Source organism: Sorex araneus, chromosome X, assembly GCF_027595985.1.
Source record: "Sorex araneus isolate mSorAra2 chromosome X, mSorAra2.pri, whole genome shotgun sequence".
Taxonomy (NCBI): Eukaryota; Metazoa; Chordata; class Mammalia; order Eulipotyphla; family Soricidae; genus Sorex; species Sorex araneus.
This window is the reverse complement of record NC_073313.1, coordinates 302,220,586-302,241,401: the sequence shown is the minus strand read 5'-3', so window position 1 is coordinate 302,241,401 and position 20,816 is coordinate 302,220,586. Positions and strand designations below refer to the sequence as shown.

The 20,816-nt window shown below is 37.6% G+C and overlaps 1 non-coding gene across 1 annotated transcript; it reads right to left on the bottom strand.

Annotated features, from left to right (window-relative positions):
• Positions 1–5,150: 5,150 nt before the first annotated feature.
• LOC129400339 (small nucleolar RNA U3) lies at positions 5,151–5,356 on the bottom strand. Its single transcript, XR_008627597.1, has one exon. It is a non-coding gene; the product is annotated as a small nucleolar RNA U3 (small nucleolar RNA).
• Between the last annotated feature and the right edge of the window lie 15,460 nt (positions 5,357–20,816).

Genomic DNA, 20,816 nt, shown 5'->3' with positions numbered 1-20,816 from the left:
ATCCCAGATTTCTTTTTACTTCTCTAGTTCACATACTTCCAATAAAATAAATGGTGCCTTAGCACATTTGCCTTGCACTGCACGTGGCTGATGCTGACCTGGGTTTAATTCCTCCATCCCTCTCAGAGAGCCTGGGAAGCTACTGAGAATATCCCGCCTGCATGGCAGAGCCTGGTAAGCTATTCATGGTGTATTCCATATGCCCAAAACAGTAACAACAAGTCTCACAGTGCAGACGTTAGTGGTGCCTGCTCGAGGAACTCGATGAGAAGCAGGATGACAATGATAGAGTGATACAGTTATACCCTTCATGTGGCCCCCATCTACCTCTTCACACTGCAAGTTCTACTGTATCATTGAGAAAAGCTCACCTACCTCCAGAAAATTTAAATTTAAATGTGTGCCTAAGAGCACTAAAAAAGAAGCAAAATCTATGTCAGTAGGTAGACGGAAATAATAAGTATTAGAGCAAAAGTTTACAAAATAAATGATTAACAAGATTAACAAGGACTTTTAAGTGATGCTCCCATACAAACTGGAGTTTCTTTGTTGGTCTATGCTGCTTATAGAACATTAACAGAATTTTACCAGATTTCTTTGGTATGGATATAAACCATTTTAGGGTACAGGATTAATAGACATGAAAACAAAAAATGGCCTTCAACACCCTTTGATATCACTGGATGCTAAACTTCCCAAGGGAAGAATCTTTTTCTTTTGTTCTTCTATCTCACTTTGTATTGTTGTGAAGTAGCACTGTCTTCCCGTTGTTCATCGATTTGCTAGAGCAGGCACCAGTAACATCTCCATTATGAGACTTTGTGTTTTTTTAATTTTGGCATACCGAATATGCCATGGGTAGCTTGCCAGGCTTTACCATGTGGGCGGGATACTCTCGGTAGCTTGCTGGACTTTTCAAAAGAAATAGAGGAATCAAACCCGGATCAGCCGCATGCAAGGCAAATGCCCTACCAGCTGTGTTATCGTTCCAGTCCTATTGTTGTGAAGTAGACTAATGAAATTCATATTCATTAAATTAAAGAATAAATTGAGATAAAGTAGCCCTTTCAACCATTTATTCATTCACATGAGTAAGTTATAGTTCCGAGAAGGAAATTATAGACAAATAGAACTTTGGCAAAAATTATAGGCAAACAGAATCACCATGAAATGGTTACAAAGATATTTATATTGTGTTTTAGTAATGTACAAATGCCTATCCTTTCACCAGTGTACATTTCCTGCCATTAACATTCTCACTTTCCCTGATGCCACTCACAATTCTGCCTCTCTCTCTCACAGTTTCACACTCTCTCCTCTCTCTCACAGTCTCACCCTTTCTTCCTTTAGTCACTGTGGTTTTCAACAATGTTACTGAGAGTATACCATGCACATAACTTTATCTTTTACCTCCTTTCAGCACTCAGTTCTTGTCCAGAGGGATCTTTTCCAATTATCATTATCATAGCAGTCCCTTCTCCATCCTAACTGCATTCCCCCACAAGTTATGGCAAGATTCTTACCATGGATCAGTCTTCCTGGCTTTTAATTCTACTGTTTTTGTATACTATATTTATGTATATTCTGCAAATGAATGTGATCTATACCTGTCCCTCTTCTTCTGACTCATTTCACTCATGACACTCTTCATGACATACCATATCTTTTTTTTTTCCTTTTTGCTTTTTTTTTTTGAGTCACACCCAGCGATGCACAGGGGTTGCTCCTGGCTGTGTGCTCAGGAATTACTCCTGGCGGTGCTCAGGGGACCATAAGGGATGCTGGGAATAGAACCCGGGTCAGCTGTATGCAAGGCAAACGCCCTACCTGCTGTACTATTGCTCCAGCCCCGACATACCATATCTTGTCTTATCTCCCAAAATGATTACTTTTTTGACTCTTTTTGTTAACTTTATTTACTCTGCAATGAGTGACTTAGTGTCTGGTCAGTGATTTGAGTTTCCCAGAGGGCAGCTGAATCCGATGTGCATGGAAGGCCCATTATCCTGTGGAGGATGTGGAGAAGCACTCTCAGACAAAGCTAGATTAGTAATACTCCAGAACAAATCCCAGTTTCTAAGGAGATTCTGTAGCTGCTCACATTCACTATGCCAATCTCATTACTTCCAAATTGTAACTCTGAAAAGAGATATACCACCTTTGATTAGTTCATAAGAAGGAGACTCATAAAAAAATCCTGTATATCAATTCCTTTACATAAATAATATAACCGATGGCTCTTCATTAGCATTTTACTGCTGCTTTTTAAAACACTACACAAAATATTCCAGAGATTCACGCTTTCTGGTGCACAGCTCTGCTATGCAAGTCTAAAAGATATTTTATTAAACTAAATACAAGATTTCAAAAATGTACTCTTTTGAAAAAGAAATCTTCCTATATATTTTAGAATGAATGGATCTCTAATTTCTAATACTTTCAGAAGTTTTTTTTTTTAATTTATATTTTAAGGCACCAAGCATCTAATATTATAAACATAATTTTGTTGGGTTATTTATTTATAATATATCACCATAATTGGATGAAATATAAGTGATATCTTTTACAAAATGTTGAGCTGTTTAGTTAGCTGCATCTCTTACTCTATCATTAATGTATTAAAGATTGAGTGTTCTTAACAGGCTTTAATGCCCAGTGATCTTTCTTTGCTGATGAGGTCCTGATCTCTGTGTTCTGGAGGGAGAAAGTAATACTGAGATGGCAGTTATTTTGTTTTTCATATCGCTAAAGGATAAAACTTTTATCTACAGTAAGTTTATTTAGTCCCTTTACCTTGCATTTTTTTTTTTTTTGCTTTTTGGGTCACACCCAGCGATGCACAGGGGTCACTCCTGGCTCTGAACTCAGGAATTACCCCTGGCGGTACTCAGGGGACCATATGGGATGCTGGGAATTGAACCCGGGTCGGCCGCGTGCAAGGCAAGTGCCCTACCCGATGTGCTATCACTCCAGTCCCAACCTTCCATTTTTTTAATCTATGAAAATGGGATCATGATGGTTGAAGTAGCCACTAATGAAAAGAAACAAATTACAGGCAATAAAAATAAGACTGTTTTGACTGTGAAGACTTAAAAAAGACCCATATCCAAGATGTAAAGGAATCACAGAGCTCTAGTTTATTCCCCTTCTTAGCAATGACTTTTCTATTTATTACAATTATGATTCATTTTTTTTGACTTGCATTTGTGCCTTGCTTTGTTGTCCTCATTATAGAACATTGATCTATGTTTTAGAACCTTAAATCTAGAACTTTTCATTGAAATAGATATCTGACATAAAATATATTAGCTTTAGGTATATGAGATGTTTTGACATACATGTGATTCAAAAAGATCACTACAATAAGTCTAATCACCATCTACTATTGTTTTTTAACAAAATAACAATACTATTATTATTTCCTATGGACAACATACTGTATACATACTTGAGAGAAAATTATTTTAGTTGTGGGGATCAGACATGATTTTACTAGAACCAGGGCCACTCTTGGCAGTGATGATGGGTGAAAAGAAGATGCAGTTCTTAAAATACAATCCAGTTCATCAAACAAGAAAGGCATTTCTCTCACTTTACAAATTTATTAATTTATTTAGATTTTGGGCTATGCCAGTTATGCCAGGAATTGAGCCAATGTTGGCCAAATACAAGGTAAGTGCTTTAAGAGTTGTATCATCACTCAGTTCTGATGACTGACTGGCTGATTGATTTTGATTTTAACTTTTTATTTGTTTGTTTTGGAGGACATACCAAAATTGCTCAGATTTAATTCCTGGTTCTACACTCAGAGATCACACATTGAGATCCTCACAAAATCAAATGGAGTACCAGGGATCACTCCATCATGCAAGCCCTGTCAGCTGTACTCTCTTTCTAGACACATGATTTATTCATTTTTAGTTGACAAATTCTTTCTCTTGAACCCACTGATCTCATTTACCTTCTAAACTTTCCCCAAATTTTCTCCTCTTATAACCATCAATACAGTTTTAGACATATTATTTTTTGTATTTTAGTTTTTTAGGTTCTACAATCAGTGAAATCATAGTAAATTTGAAATTTCCTGTGAATTATTTAACTGAACATGATCCTCTCAGGGTCCATCTATGTTGCTGAAATGGAATGATTTCATTCATTTTATCATTGCTCAGTATTCCATTGTGCATTTGTGTGTATGCAAACACACAACATTTTATCTATTTATCTTCTGATGGGGATTTACATATATTTGACTATTCTAAATAATGCTTCAGTAATATAGGAGAGCATATGTATTTTTGAGTTGAAGTTTTTGTGTTTTGAGGATAAATTCACAGACATAGATATAATGCTAGTTAAGTTTTTGAAAAAGAACTATACATTTTGCAAATTAATTGTATTAGTTTACATTACTATCTGTTTACATTGTCAGTTTACATTATCAGCAGTGCATGAGAAACCCCTTCCCTCCACATTGTCACCTGACTTGCTGATTGATGAGAGATGTGAGGTGATACTTCCTTTAGGCTTCAATTTAGTGTTTGACAGCATTGGTAGTTAATAATATTAAGTGAATTTTCATGTTCCTTTAATAATCTGCATATTTTCTTTGCAAATAAGTATAATCACATTCCTTGTCCTTTTTGTTTGTTTGTTTGTTTGTTTTTTGTGGGACCACACCAAGTGGTGGTTAGATTTTACTTCTGGTTATGTGCTCAGGAATAGATTACTCTGGCAGTTTTAGGAATCTAACCAGATTCAGCTGCATGCAAGGCAAGTGACTATCTCCCTAAACTGAAAAGTGACGTGTTTATTTTCTGTTTTCAGTCTTTTTTCCTTGTAATTAAAAGAAAAACGAATTGTTTGTTTTGTTATAATTCTTTATATTTTTAAATTATTGAGTCTTGGCACTCAGCAGAGAAGAATCCTGGCCAGCGGACACCACAGCACCAGAGAATGCTCGGGACCCCAAACCAAGCTGATAACACTGGGGTGCCCCAAATGGAGCAAGTGCAGTCTCCCCACCTTCTCCATGGAATCCCGGCTACCATGAGCTCCTACAAACATGGCTCCGATATGCAGGGGCCAGAACTATTTCTCCAAACCACTTGGCCATTTATGCAGCTGCGTGCTTTCCTGATATACAAAAAAACGCTCAGACTGCATTGTCTTCCTCTCCTAGGGAAGAGAAGAATGATCATCAATGGTAAAAGGCAGCTGCAAAAGCAACACCTAGAATGGGTTTCATGCTCAGGAGATGACCTTCTGGCTCCTCTCCTGGTTTTCGGTGCTCTACAGAATCAGAGAAACTTCTCTAGTAATGAACTGTAGAAATGATCCCTGAAAGTATATTCTTTGATCTGAATTCTTGCTCATGATTTACAGTTGCTGTTGTTTGGCATTTGGTGTGGCATTTCGGTTCGAATAACTTGAGCTTATTATCACATGTACTCAAAAACATACGTTCAGGACACACACAGAAATCTCAGATCCAAGCAACTTGCGGCAGAGATGGCCCAGGACTTAGCAATAGGTCTTGGCTGGGCCACTCTAGATGGAAGCAGGGGTCTTCCCACTGCTGTGACAGAAAATCCCAAGTCTCGTGGGACAGGGAAGGAGTGTGCTGACCTTCCCCTCACCCCAATGGGATGCAGAGATGATGCCACATTCGCCCACCATCTACTTAAGCCCCCACGTGGTCACAATCCAGAGATACATGCAGAAATCTCAGACCTGAGCAACTTGCTGCAGAGATGGTCCGGGACTTTGCAATAGGCCTTCTCTTCTGGGCTGCTCCAGACAGGGCCAGGTGCCATTCCACAACCTGCCCTTTAAGAGCCCCAACGGTCGCCATTTTATAGAAGCCAGCAAGAAGTACCAGTTCTCCTGTGGCCATGATCCAGAGACACACATGAATCTCAGATACGAGCAACCTGTGGCAGCAATTTCTTCAGATCCTAATTATTAAAATCTTAGAATTCCTACAGTGTGCACCTGCTTTTGCAGCTGTGCGGCATCATATTATATCCATAATAAACAATACAGAACATATTGTCTAGCAGTTGTATTTTCGGCAGATATATGGGGTAGTAGGACTGGTTTTGAAATCTCGAAGGAAATTATAAGTAGAGAAAGAATACCTTGCAAATTGTCTGCCACACAAGCAGGAGGAGGTATGGAAAATGGGGGGGGGGAAGGGGGGAATACTGGGGATTTGGGTGGTGGAAAATATGCACTGGTGAAGGGATGGGTGTTGGATGACTGTATGATCAAAGTTCAAACATGAAACTTTTGTTACTGTATCTCACAGTAATTTAATTAAAACTAAAAATAAAATACTAGTCTTTGTTAAACTAATGATCAATAAATAGATAATTAGATCACTGTCACTGTCATCCTGTTGCTCATCGATTTGTTCGAGCGGGCACCAGTAACATTTCTCATTGAGAGACTTATTGTTATTGTTTTTGGCATATCCAATACGCATGGGTAGCTTGCCAGGCTCTGCCGTGTGGGCTTGATACTCTTGGTATCTTGCCAGGCTCTCCGAGAGGGGCGGAGGAATCAAACTAGGGTTGGCCGTATAAATCTGAAATAGATGATCACATCTGGAATTTTGGGTCTGATGCTAAGGAAGGGGTGAAAAGAAGTTGTAATTCATTTAAGAAATAATATTCATATAGCTAGGTATATATGTACATATTATACACATATATGTACACTTTAATGTTTTACTCTTATATTGGAGGAGGAGATGGAAAACAATACACTCTTTGGAATCCTTCCTATGACCCTAACATTTCTAAGATCATTAATTATGCTGTTATACTAATTAAAATGTATGAATTAAATTAACAAGTGGTTACGTATACAACATATGGCATTTTAAGAGTTGAATGTCACTAACACTGTTTAGAAAGGGCATCATAAATTTCAAAGACCACCTTAAAACTGAACCTAATAGATTCAGCAGCTGTCCCATGTAAACTTCTTCACTGGTCCAGCATTACAGATTCATGACCAAATCTCTGAAGAGATGCAAGCCAAGATGTCCAAATTCATGGGGAAACCCATCTTCTGGCTGAAAACTCTGTGGTACGGGGATGCTCCTAGTCTCTGCCCTGCTTAAGCCCCAGCAGCTGTAACTACAGTTGACTGCTGCCACCATGCCAGTGGTCTAACTCTACCAATTCACGGCTAATTTTTGCAGAAAGGCCAAACCGACACAAATTCTAGCTATACCAGTGTTCAGGGTGAGAACTCTGGGATCTTTTGAGTGGAGGCAGACAGTATTCACTACATATTTCCGGAAGCCTAAAGAGATTCACCCACATCCCACGACCACCAGCATATATACTCATCCATCAGCCAAGCTCTACAGACCCTGAAGTTCCTGGAGTTCTCATGGGCCAAATACGTGGACATCCAACACTCCCAAATTCCACAATACTTAAATCCCAGTAGAAGCACACCAAATTAGATGAGAAAGTCACAGAGACACCAGTGAAACTCAGTAAACAAAACAATACAGAAGGCTCAACTAGCACAGAACAGTTTTGTAAATCCTCAAAGATTTAATGACCACATGAGGAGACCTAATGTTTTTTTCAAGTTTTCTTTTACTGAAGTAAGCAATGTTTTGATAATTCCACGAATCATTTAGTTGTAACAAGGGATATAAAATAAGCTGCTTTGTAACGAAGGAGGGATGGTTGGGGAAAGGGGTACAGTGGTGGAGGAAAGGTCACACTGGTGGTGAACTAGTGCTGGATCATTGAATGCCTTTAACAACTACACTATGAACTATTTTTTAAACCAGCATGTTTAAAAAAAATTTTTAAAAACACCCTGAATGTAACTTATAGGAAACAAGGCATAGTACCTTGCATAATTTAGCAGACATACCCATAAACAATGAAGCTAGAACCCTGAAGAATTTATATTTTAATCTGAATATGCCCCATAGCAGTGGCTAACCTAATTTTAAAAAAAGAGAATACCACTAAATATGGAAAAATCAAGAAAAAGGAGGAATTTTTGAAATGGTTACTATGGGAAAAACAAAAATAAATTTTGAAAACGTTTACTTACTTGACCACCAGGTAGGAATTTTCTTATACATTTGGTAATTCAAATGGACAGAATTGGATAAGTTGATACTAAGATTAATTTTCAAAGCATGAGCTTTAAAAAAGAACACATGTCAATGGAAGTCTTCCCCTATTCAAAATGAAAAGAAACTGTTAGAAAGGTAATGTTATAGGATTAGAATAGCTGATGTTATGGGATGCGTTATAGAATCTGGAAGACCCTCTTCAGCTATTATGTGTTGATGTTTGCTCTCACAGTAATAGCTGGATTAAGACTTTTCTTTCTTTCTTTTATGTACAAGTTAGCTACAAACATTATCACAGTTTCAAGATCTCAACATTTTAAAAGTAACAGAGAGTTAGTCTGAGGTAGAATACCACCATAAGCATCTGAATATATCACTGAGAAGTGATTTTATGACACATTGAATGATATTAACCACATAGTTCCATGAACATGACCTCGATTTTTAACCTTAGACACATAATAAGCCATATTTCTGTATACATACTTGCTGTTAATCTATGTTGAAATTATAAATTATTCATTCTATTTAGAAATTGCAATCATTTAAGAGTTTCACATCATTAATTGTGCATTTTAGCAAGTTTCCTTGGTAACAGGGGTTACAGTAGTCTGGAATAGGTGAGTTTATGTGCACCTCTGCATGTTTGTGTGTGTGTGTGTGTGTGTGTGTGTTCATGCTTGTGTGTGTGTACACATTTATTTGACAATGCATCAGTATCAGAAACTATACTATAGTGTGTTTGAGTACCTGAATCCTACTACAAGAGTGCATTTACTGCTATGATAAAAGCAGGAATGAATAAGAAAAAACATAAATATGGTATGGCATTACAAATTTAAATAAAAACATATACTTATATTACACATACTTAAGTGTTTTAAGTATAAACACCAAGATGAAAAACACAAAACTTTTTGCACTATTTTATCTTAGTAAAAATATATGATAGTATATATTTCCATATTCAAACATATGTGTACTTAATATTAAACCACACATCAATATGTAGCAAGAATCTGATAGTAATTATAGTGAATATAATTACATAAAAGATACTATATAATCAAGTAGCATGGGCTAGTCTAAGTACTTTATTTTAGGCCCTGTAACTTACAGTACTGGTAATGGTAGGATTTTATACATAAAACTTTCCAGCTCCACACCCTCACCAGCGTGTCTGAGTCCATCCATCACATCTCACGTACTCTTCCCTATGTTGTTTCCTTCGAATCCCCTCTGCAGAGATTTGTTTAGAATATAATATTCAAGTAGTAATAAATATTACACAGAATCATGAATAAATTGTGTGACTGAAGATAGTTTGTAGATTTTGACAGAGATGTGGAAGAACGTGATTCTACTCATGTATTCTTTGACTTCTTTTATTGCCGGTCAATCTCTTCCCTAGCTTTATGGGACTAATTTCATCAAAAATACTATTTTCACCTTTTATTTTACTTTTAAAAAATTGTGTCTTTCGAGGCCATACCTGGCAGTGCTCAAGGTTTATTCCTGGATCTGAGTTCATGGATCATGACTAATAAAGCTTGGGGGATCTTGTATCACTGTATTACTGTCATTCCATTGTTCATCAATTTGCTCAAGCAGGCACCAGTGACATTTCCATTGTAAGACTTGTTACTGTTTTTAGCATATCAAATACACCACAGGTAGCCTCAGGCTCTGCCATGTGGACAGGATGTTCTTGGTAGCTTGCCGGGCTCTCCAAGAGGGATGAAGGGCTCTCCAAGAGGGATGAAGGAATCGAACCCAGGTTGGCGGCGTGCAAGGTAAAAGCCTTATCTGCAGTGCTATGGCTCCAGTCCTGGGGGACCCTAAGTGGTGCCAATTATCGAATCACAGTCAGCAGTATATAAGAGAAGCACCTTAGACTGTTTTGTTTCTAGATAATGTCTATGTTGAGTGGCCAGAAAGCTGAAATCAGGCCCTTACTAAGATGCACACGGACAGGACAGATTTTTCAAGGTTTTATTCACACACACACACACACACACACACACACACACACACACACACACACACACACCCTGAAACTCACTCAGACAAGGGATTTAGAGCTTGGGGAATGCAAACTGGGATTGATCCCTTGGCTTAGAACCAACTGGGCTGACTCTCTTACACTTTTTACATCCAAGGCAAAGGGATGTATGTCATGTCCTTTATTTTTCCATCTAGACAAAGCAGATGAGTTTAAGCAAACCAAGAGTTTAATGTGTTAATCCTGCTTTTATTCTTTGCAAGTAACAAAGTAAACTGTTTCTGCCCTTGTCACAAGGCAGAGATTAGTCAAGCATCAATATGTCTTGAGGCAGTCACCTCCTTCTCCGTTGTTTGGTATTGGAATCTGCATGTCCCCATTCTTGGGGTCTTTCCTCACTTATTTTTAAACTCACTACCTTTAGGCACAAAATGAAGTCTAGTTTCAAAATGGAGCCTTAGTGGTCCTGTTATCTTTCAGTTGCCTCAAACATATATTACCAGGGCCCTCCCACAGTCCTGCCTGCAACATGGATTTCCCAATAGAATTTTAATGTCAATTTTAATGTGCATACATCACTTTATCACTGTCATCCCGTTGATCATCGATTTGCTCTAGCAGGCCCAGTAATGTCTCCATTCATCCTACCCCTGAGATTTTAGCAGCCTCTCTTTACTTGTCCTTCCCAATGGTGCTGTATTAGAGACTCTTCAGGGTCAGGAGAATGAGACCCATCATTGTTACTGCTTTTGGTATATGAATATGCCACGAGGAGCTTGCCAGGCTCTTACCTGTGCAGGCAGTAAACTCTTGGTAACTTGCCAGGTTCTCTAAGAGGGAGAACTAGCTATCAGACATCATACATACATACATGTAAACTTAGAAAAATTTCAGAAAATCACTGTTAAACCAAAAAAAGTAATTAAAATCCTTTTTTCTTCTTCAGAAAAAAAGATTAAAATGTCTACCTAATCTCAAAATAACTACGTTGTTTAGAGACTATCTTAGTATATTTATAAAGCACGTAAAAGGTAAACCAAAGTCATATCTTCCAATACCCCTTACTTCTCAAAAGCCTAATAATACGATTAACAAGAAACTAAGTATTAACTTTTATCTGTAGTAGGCATTTTCTAAGGCTTTTGAGTAAAAGAAATTCAGTGGCAGTAACCAGTAAAATAATAACAATGGAAATTCTTGATTTCCTTCAGATGTTTTGCCACAAGGAGATTTCCAAACACAAAGTGCTTGGTTCATTTTATCTTAATCACAGATCTAACTGCAAAATCCTCAAGGGCATCCAGTGCATTTGCATTTTTTCCTTGAGAATAGAAATATAAATATTCAAGAAAGGGTTGTTTTGCAGCTTAAGTAAAGTGACTGTGGATTCTTTACAGATTGAAGTAGACAGTAGAGTCTACAAGGTACTGAAAATAAATGTAGGCTCCTAGAGACAGGCCTGAGAAATAGGTTGCTTGCCTTGCACACAGTTGACCAGTATTAAATCCTTGGCACCAAATTAGTTCCCCAGGCACCACCAGGAATGATCCAGGAATGGGACAGGAATAAGCTCTCAGCACAGACAGGTATGGAAAGAAAGAAAGAGAGTAAGAGAGAAAGAAAAGAAAAAGAATAAGAAAGAAAGAAAGAAAGAAAGAAAAAGAAAGAAAAAAGAGCAAGGGAAGAAAAAAGAAAGGAAACAAAGAAAGAGGAAAGAAAGAATAGAAAGAGAAAGAAAAATAAAAAACAAATTCTTAGGATAATTTGAATGCTTCATTTATTATAATACCTCTGTTAGGAACTTGTTATCATATGCTCCTATAATATTGGAACCACTAACTCCTGTGTATTATATAAGGATACCCCTATTTTAACATAAGAAGTGTTAACTGGTTCCAGGTGAATCATATCAGATAATTTCAACACCAAAAGGTCCAGATTCCCAATCTCTGACCACTCTGACTACGTGCTTTTTTGTTTGTTTTCTTTTTGTTTATTTTTGGGCTGGGGGTTGGTTACACTCAGCAATTATCAGGGCTTATTCATGGCTCTATATTCAGGCATCATTCCTGGCAGGTCTTGAGGGACCATATTTGGTGCCAGGGATAGAATCCAAGTTGGCTACTTGCAAGGTAAGCACACTACCTGCTGTACTAACTCTCTGGCCCCTGACCAGGTTCTTAATGGTACTTTTGCATCTACATTTAAGAAACTGGGCAATGGTGTAAGGTATTGGGCACTCAGATGATGGGGCACAGTAATTCTGTATGTAGATACCATAAACCTTAACACTGCTATAACAACCAAAACTTAAATATTTGCAGAGACATGAAAATAATAAAACGAATTTAAGTCACCAGAAGTAAATAGGATCTTAGGAGTAACAAAAGAAAATGAGATTACTGAAAAACAGGAGAATTAAAACAAAGAACAAAAAAGGAGAAAATTGCTTTGCAAAATATAACATTTATTTGCTTTTATCTTGTGGTACCAGGAACTAAAAGCATGGTCTCCTGTATTCAAAATTAAACATTTTTTCTTCTTCTTCTGTTGCCTCCTCTTCCTACTATCAAGTTTTTACCAGTACCATTTATTGAGGAGAATTTCCTTTCTCCATTTTATATTTTGACTCCTTTGTTGTACAAGAACTGTTTATATATGTGTGGATTTAATTCTGAGCATTAGAATGACTATTTTATCACACCCTCGACCCACCCTCGGTGCCATCTTGCCACATTCAACAGAGAAGCCGGGCCTTCTGGTGAGCAACGCGGCCGGAGAATGCTCTGGACCCAAGACGGGGCCAGCAACACTGGGGATACAGACGGAGGAGGTACAGCCAGTACACCTTCTCCAGATGGAGCCCCGGCGACACTGAGCAGCAACTAACACGGGACTGGGACAACTCCAAACCCAGTGGCCACTAACGCCATCACGCGACCTTTTCTAAAAACTGAAAACATACAATCTTTTAATGAAAAACTAATTATAAAATTCTTCCTTGGTAGTAGGGCTGTCTTTCTTGGTGGGAAACTCCAACAACAATAGTGAGTTTGGTGTTGAAATATGGAACGTAATGAAGGTAAAGAGAAAATGAAGTGAAATTCATCAGTTATGCAGTTGAGGGTTGGGGGCGGGGGTGGGGGGTCTACTGGGGTTTTTGGTGGTGGAATATGGGCACTGGTGAATGGGTAGGTGTTTGAATATTGTATAACTGAGACATAAACCTGAGAACTTTGAAAAAAATAAAATGCGCAAGCACACACTGGGTTAAAAAAAAAAAAGAATGACTATTTTAAAAAAGGTAAGAAAGGCTGAGTCTCATATCCAGGGCACTCCGGAGGGGAGGGGGGTGAGCTCATGACCCGCCCAAACAGAGTCCCAACAGCCTAAAACTCCATACTAATCCCTGCCATGCTCACGGCCGGACTCCATAGGCCTGGGACAAACCCAATCCAGGAATGAATCTGTTGAAAAACTCAGGTATGTAGTTCTTGTGGCCAAATCTCTAGGCTCTCATGGAGTCGGGGGTGGGCTACCTCCCACCATCTTCCTGTTCTTCCAGAGCCTAGTGGTCACAGCCATGAACTGCCTCTGGTGCCATATAAGCTCATTTACCAGTCATGATCCAAGGCCATCCAGTTAAAAATTTAACTCCAGCTGTCACCTCATTCAAAATTTTAGAATTTTTGGAGTACTCCTGGCGGTACTCAATATGGGATGCTGGGATTTGAACCCGGGTCTGCCTTGTGCAAGGCAAACGTCGTACCTGCTGTGTTATCACTCCAGCCCCACCTTTTTATACAGTTTTGATATGATTTATCTTTTCTGGATTGTTTCTTGTGCTATATACAATTTTAGATTGGAATTCTTGCCTGCAAATGTTTTCGTTCCTACATTGAAGGGTTGTCACATTGCTAAGTCTATTTGTATGTGCATAAAATGTATTTGATTCATGTTATACTTAAGGAAGTAAGCCTGTTACATGGTTGCTTGATTCAAATTCTTAGCTATTTTTATGTGAAATATTCAATTTCTAATATATTTTTAATAACATATTTACTTGTGATCATGGTATCTCCCCTGCCAGGCTGTAGCGACAGCACAGCGGGTAGGGCATTTGACTTCCATGCAGCCAACCCAGGTTCGATTCCTCTGTTCCTCTCGGAGAGCCCAGCAAGCTACCGAGAGTATTCTGCCTGCATGGTAGAGCCTAGAAAGCTCCCCGTGGCATATTAAATACGCCAAAAACAGTAACAACAAGTCTCATAATGGAGACGTTTCTGGTGCCTGCTTGAGCAAATCAATGAACAACAGGAGGACAGTGCTACAGTGCAGTGCTACTCCTATTTTAAGTAGTTAAAGCAGGTTTCTAATGTAGTAACTCAAATTCTATATCACTGTTCTTTCCATATGTTATGTATTGTATATTTTTAGTTTATTTTATGTAGATACTCAATTTAAATAAAATAGAACCTCTGTCCAGTTGAACTTCATATGTGATACCACATGTAATCCTGGTTACAATATAAAAAATCTAGAAAATAAACTGAACTAAGCTTTTTGTTGCCTGGAAATTACTTAAAGTTACTCAAACTAGCCATGCTTAAAGCCCCTCTCCACATGTTCAGATGAGCCTCAGGCATGAAGGAACTGGCAGAGAACCCAGGTGTGTAGGACCCAGGGCTGAGACCTACAAGCCTGCTTGGATTGGGACTGGGCCTCTTTCACCCAGATTCCCCATTTCCCAGTAGTTAGGCAATCACACCCAGAAACTGCCCCCAGTGCTGTGTAATCCCACCAATGGCCAACATCCAGAGACTATAAAACCAAGCTCCCAGATGCATGCGGCTGCAAAGTGGCCGCACAACATCTTATTGCCTAGTTCTCCCTCTGGGAGAACCTGGTAAGCTCTCGAGAGTTTTCTGCCCACATGGGAGAGCCTCACAAACTCCCCATGATATATTCATATGCCAAAACCAGTAACAACGATGAGACTCATTCCCCTGACTCTGAAAGACCCTCCAATGCAGCATCCTTGAACAGGACAAGTAAAGTGAGGCTTCTAAAATCTCAGGGCTAGGACAAATGGAGACAATACTGAGACCACCCAAGAAATTCTATGATCAGCGGGATGATGACAATGATGATGATACTCAAATTTGGAGCTTTTTTTATCAGACCTAGATCTTTGGACTTAGTAATGTTTGGTAGCTTCCTTTTTAATATAATATTTGTATAACAATAACTTTTATATTGTTAATATGCTGCTCAAATTCATGTAACAGTTCAGATTTTGCCCATACTAGAATCACTGAGGTTGTATTTTAAAAATTTTTAGTTTTTTAAAAAATTCTATTGAATCACCATGAGATATAGTTACAAAGTTTTTATGTTTGAGTTCCAGTCATAAAGTGATCAAACACCCATCACTCCACTAGTTCACGTTTTCCACCACCAACGTCCCCAGTATAGCCCCCATTTCCAACCTTTCCCCTGCCTCCATGGCAGACAGTTTCCCCCATTCTCTCACTCTACTTTGGGGATTATGGTCTGCAATACAGATACTGAGAGGTTATCATGTTTGGTTCCTTTCTCTACTCTCAGCACACATCTCCCTTTCTGAACGATTCCTCCAACCATCATTGACTTAGTGATACCTTCTCTATTCTAGCTGCCTTCCCCCCCCCCCTACCGGGTCATGAGACAGGCTTCCAGCTGTTGAACAATATTCCTGGCCCTTGTTTATACAGTCCTTGGGCGTCATAGCTGTTCTCTCCTGAAAGCTTTATTCAATAATATAAAATATTATACTCAAATAAGTCATGAGGTAGTTAGTCATGCCTCAGATCAAGAAACAGAGGTTGATATCAGCTGTCATAGAACATGAAAAGATTAGACTCAAGATAATTGTTTATGATAATGATTGGACTTTGGGGAAAAACAATAATTAGCTGAGTAAAATACCCTAAAGTATTTTTATGGTCATATAGAGGTTGTAGAGTTTACCTGAATAAAGTCAGTTAAGTAGGGAATGCATTTTAGAGTACTAAAGTGAGTACATCTTCTTGCCCATTTTCTGAATGAGTGTGAGTGTTGATAGCATGTGTGTTTGGTGGCATGAGATAGTTTTGATGATATTTCAAAGATTCTTAAATTTAAGAAATAATGCTAAATAGTTCCATTGCCAAGATATATTTAGAATGAGCATTTAGTTGAATAATACTGGGGCAGTATATGCTGTTAAAATAAGACCTATGCTACTAATCTTACGGACAACAAATGGGTGACCTCAAATACACTGCCTTAAACATAACAAAAATTCTCTCTGAAATTCTTTTGCTTATTTCTAAATCTTACTAGTGTCATGGTTGGGGGAGGATAAAAAAAAAAGATAAAATAAATGCACTATCACCACTTTGGAGAACATGAACATAGAGTCATGATGGATCAATATAATGGAGGTCAGCATATACCTGTAAGATTGTGTCTTATAATTTATACCACCTATTCTTCCTTCTTAAACTTATAAATAGGACATAAAAGCAGACATAATAAAGGCTTCTGTATGCTTATATTTTATTTGATAAAATAATAGATTCAAAAATAACTAATGTGGCTGGCATGATAACACAGTGGGTAGGGCATTTGCCTTGCATGTGGCTGACCAAGGTTCGATTCCCAGCATCCATATGGTCCCCTGAGCACCACCAGGTGTGGTTTCTGAGTGAAGAGCCAGGAGTAACCCATGTGCATCGCCGGGTGTGATCCAAAAAGTATGGGGCAATCCAGTTGCTCATCAATTTGCTCGAGTGGGCACCAGTAATGTCTCTCATTGAGGGACTTATTGTTACTGTTTTTGGCATATCCAATATGCATGGGTAGCTTGCCAGGCTCTGCCAACCCAAAAAGCAAAATACTACTACTACTACTACTACTACTACTACTACTACTACTACTACTACTACTACTACTAATAATAATAATAATAATAATTAGTGCATTCAAGTTTGCCTGTACTTCATTTCTGCTACTCTTTTATAGAATTTCTATTATATTTTAGTTAAGCTATTTTACCATATTCTAAAAAACTTTGTACTATAGAAAGCAAAATGCATACAAGGATGTCATATAAAGTCCAGTTATTGTCCTTTCTCTTACCATTTCTAGCAGGATTTAAAAATAAGAAAATGAGTTCTTAAGATTTCTAACTCATAAAATAATCATTAGAAAGGTATCATTATTCATGTTCAAACCTCTTTATAAAGTCAGCATAAGTCCCAAAGTAATAGTTAACATTAATCTTATTATTCTCATTTAAGACATCAATAAATACAGTGAATATGTGTTTTGCTGTGGGGACATAAAGTTCGCTAACTGAAAGATTCAATTGTCTGAAATCCTAATAATTATAGACATTATTATAAATGTTTTAATGCAGAAATCATATGATACTGAGACTTCTAATTTTAATTTGGCCTTCCTATTGTATTTGAATGTCTTCAAATGAATGAAGAAAGATAAATTCTTCATTTTTATTATGTTTTTTGAGCTAATTTTTGGTCTTTGCATTTATATCTTTTATCAAACATGTGATTAGACCTATGGGCATATAAGCAACTCACAAAACCAGATTGTGTAATTATGTACTGAGTGTCTGACTTGGGATGATGATGAGGTATACAGTTATATGTAGGTGTAAAGGTGTGTAGATAATACACAGAAAATTGATGTTGTTGATGTTAAATAATGACCATAAATCAGATATAGCAGTAAATTGAGGGTTAGTACTTGACAATCTCCAAATCTAATATTCTACGAAAGTAAGCAGAAAGGTTAATGTGGTGTTTGGAAAGACTAAAGGAGATAGAAGTCTGAGATGGAAAAACATCATATTACAAATGCAGAAAGTAATAGACAAAACTTAAGGGGGAAATGCCCTAAAAGTCAAAAATAACAACTATATTAAAGCAAGGAATATGAGAGAAATTCCTTTACTTTTCCATTAAATTTACTATGAATGTATTTCCCTTAAAAATAGTCTTAAAAGGAAAAAAAACGAGACCCTCTTAATCAAGGACAGTGGAACATATTTCAAGTACATTCATGCTTCAAAATTCAAACAGAGATTACTACCATAATATATACAGCTAGACACATACATCCAGAAGGAAGACCCTTAGATCATGAGAATATCTTGGAGGTACTTAGGGAACAGAGATGGGGCCAGTGATGTGAAGGAAGGATTGTTTTTATATATGACCACTATCTGGGTAGAAAGTCAGTTTCTATGTTAAGATGTTTTAAAAAGCATCTATGTATAGGATATGTGGATAATTGCTAACACCAGAAGGCAAAAAATAGTATTTGTATCTCAAAATATAATATTGAGCTGACAGGACCTTCATAGTTTTACATTCTCATTACCACTCCAATATTAATTGAAAATTGTTGCCCTTTACTTTATTCATTTTATGGTATTGAAATCTTCACCACTTTGAAAGCTTTCCAAAAATAATTACATTATATGGGATCAAGTGGCAGAAAAGAGATCTACAGGGAATATTTCACAGCTTTTCTTGGCAACTGTATTCTTGTTATCTCAAGACAGAACTTCATTTCCTTTCATAAAGTTTTCCTCTCATCCAGCTACTGCACAAAAAGAATCGATTTCTCACAAGATGATTAATTCTCGTTTATCAATCTTTGAATCCAAAAGTGGAATATTTATTGCAAGACAATTGTGTTCCTCTTAAAATAAATGAGAAATCATGTTTAAAATACTCCTTTTTTGCAGTTTTTAGCCCTTTGTGAATGCTAAAAATAAACAACAACATAAAGAGAAACCACCATATCTTTGTTTTACATTTTTCTTTTATGTCAGGAGTACTGAATTATATATTTCCAAGTTAAACTGTTTATTTTCTGAAAGCTGTGGAACATACATTTGTTTCCTGCTGAGTCTGAGAGAGCAATCTGGAGGCCCCAAACAGTGTCAAACTGTTCTTGTTCTAAGACCAGCTTCCAAATCTTTGCAAAATCCCCCTGAGAATTTTGATGGCAAATATAGTGTTCTTATTCCTTTTTTGCGATTTGTATGGTGCTTTCTGAGCAGTTTTGTCTAAGATCATATGTCTCTCTCTGAGAATGCTATAACTCCAAATGCTTTTACTCAGGCAGAGAAGAAATTTATGGAAAGTATTCAGCAGTGAGATTGACTTGACACCCATTAAGGGTAAGTGGAGTTGCTGTTTGGATTATACTAAGAGAAATTGCAGATTTGGCTACAAATCTGGATATAAGCCTGCAGTGAAACACAGGAAAAACTCATGATTAGGACAACACTTCATTAACCCCATTCCGAAGGATTGACCAACAAAGGGCAATGGAGTGTCTATGCAAAAGCACTTGTATCACTTGTCATCTAGTTGTGCATTGATTTGCTCGAGCGGGCACCAGTTTCCATTTGTCCCTGTTGCATGCTAGTGTGGCCCAGTGAGAAATATTGAATAAAAAGAGAAAGTTTTGCAATAGAATTATGAACAAATACCTATATACTTCTAACCTACTGTAGTACAATAAAGAGCTAAATAGTAATCTGAACTAAGAAAAGTTGATGTTTCTATGTCTGGAACTTTTCTACAGAGTAAAGACAAGGTCAAGTAGCCTTATTTTATGGTTTAGTTTGCAGTGAGAATAAAATATTTGATAAGAATATTGAGAGCTTGAGGATGGATACTTGGCCAGGCAGAGGCAAGAGGAAGCACAGACAAACCTCTGTCTAACTTGCTGTTTTAGATGATAGTTAAGGCTCACAGTGAAACCGCTGGTAGGATATGAAATTCCTCTTCTTATGAATTCTTTGAGGACCAAGTGCACAAGTAGTATTGCCTAGATTCCCTACTGACCAAGTGAGGTATAGTATTATATAGACACGTGATCTATTCATATTTTCACGGATGTCTCTGAACACTCCTTGAGAGTCAGCCCTGCCAATTTACAAGGATCTTTGTAGCAGTGTTACTAGTAAATCATATCCAAGTAACTCCAAAATTTCTCAGAGAATGAGAAATTCAAATGATCAAAGAGAGGTAGCATGTTTATTACAGAATGGACATCTCTGATAGACCAATTAAAGATCACTTATACAATGCCATTCGGAATTGTGGGAAATCCTTTGCAGCAAAATGAATGTTGAGTCGTGATTTTGAGTTATGATAAGAAAGGACTTGTGAAATTCCAATGATCTTGTTTTTAATGCAAGTTCATTTTATTCGTAATGAAAAAATATTCATTATCAAAATCTTTAATTTTAGATAATTTCTATCTAATAGTCAAAGACTAATATCAGGGAAATAAAAGTTATTATCAGAATTATATGAATTAAATTTTCCCTGACCTTGAAGTATTTGTTTCAAAATGAATTTATCTTGATTTTTTGGCTTGCTCTTGAACAGAACTATTGTGGCATTTTCTTTCTTTTTTTCTAATTTTATTTTATTGAGAGTAGCCTTAAGCATGGCTGTGACTGGGTTCTGGAAGTCTTCGGCTGCCGGGGCTCTGATTGGGGCAAAAGAGAGCGAAGAAGAGTCTCTTGTCCCTGAACCTGGCTGTCTTCATCGGAGCCCTTCAGAGGGGGTGGGTTGAGTTTCCCTCCCCAGCCCAAACAGAGCCCCAGCAGCCAAGGACCTCCGGAAC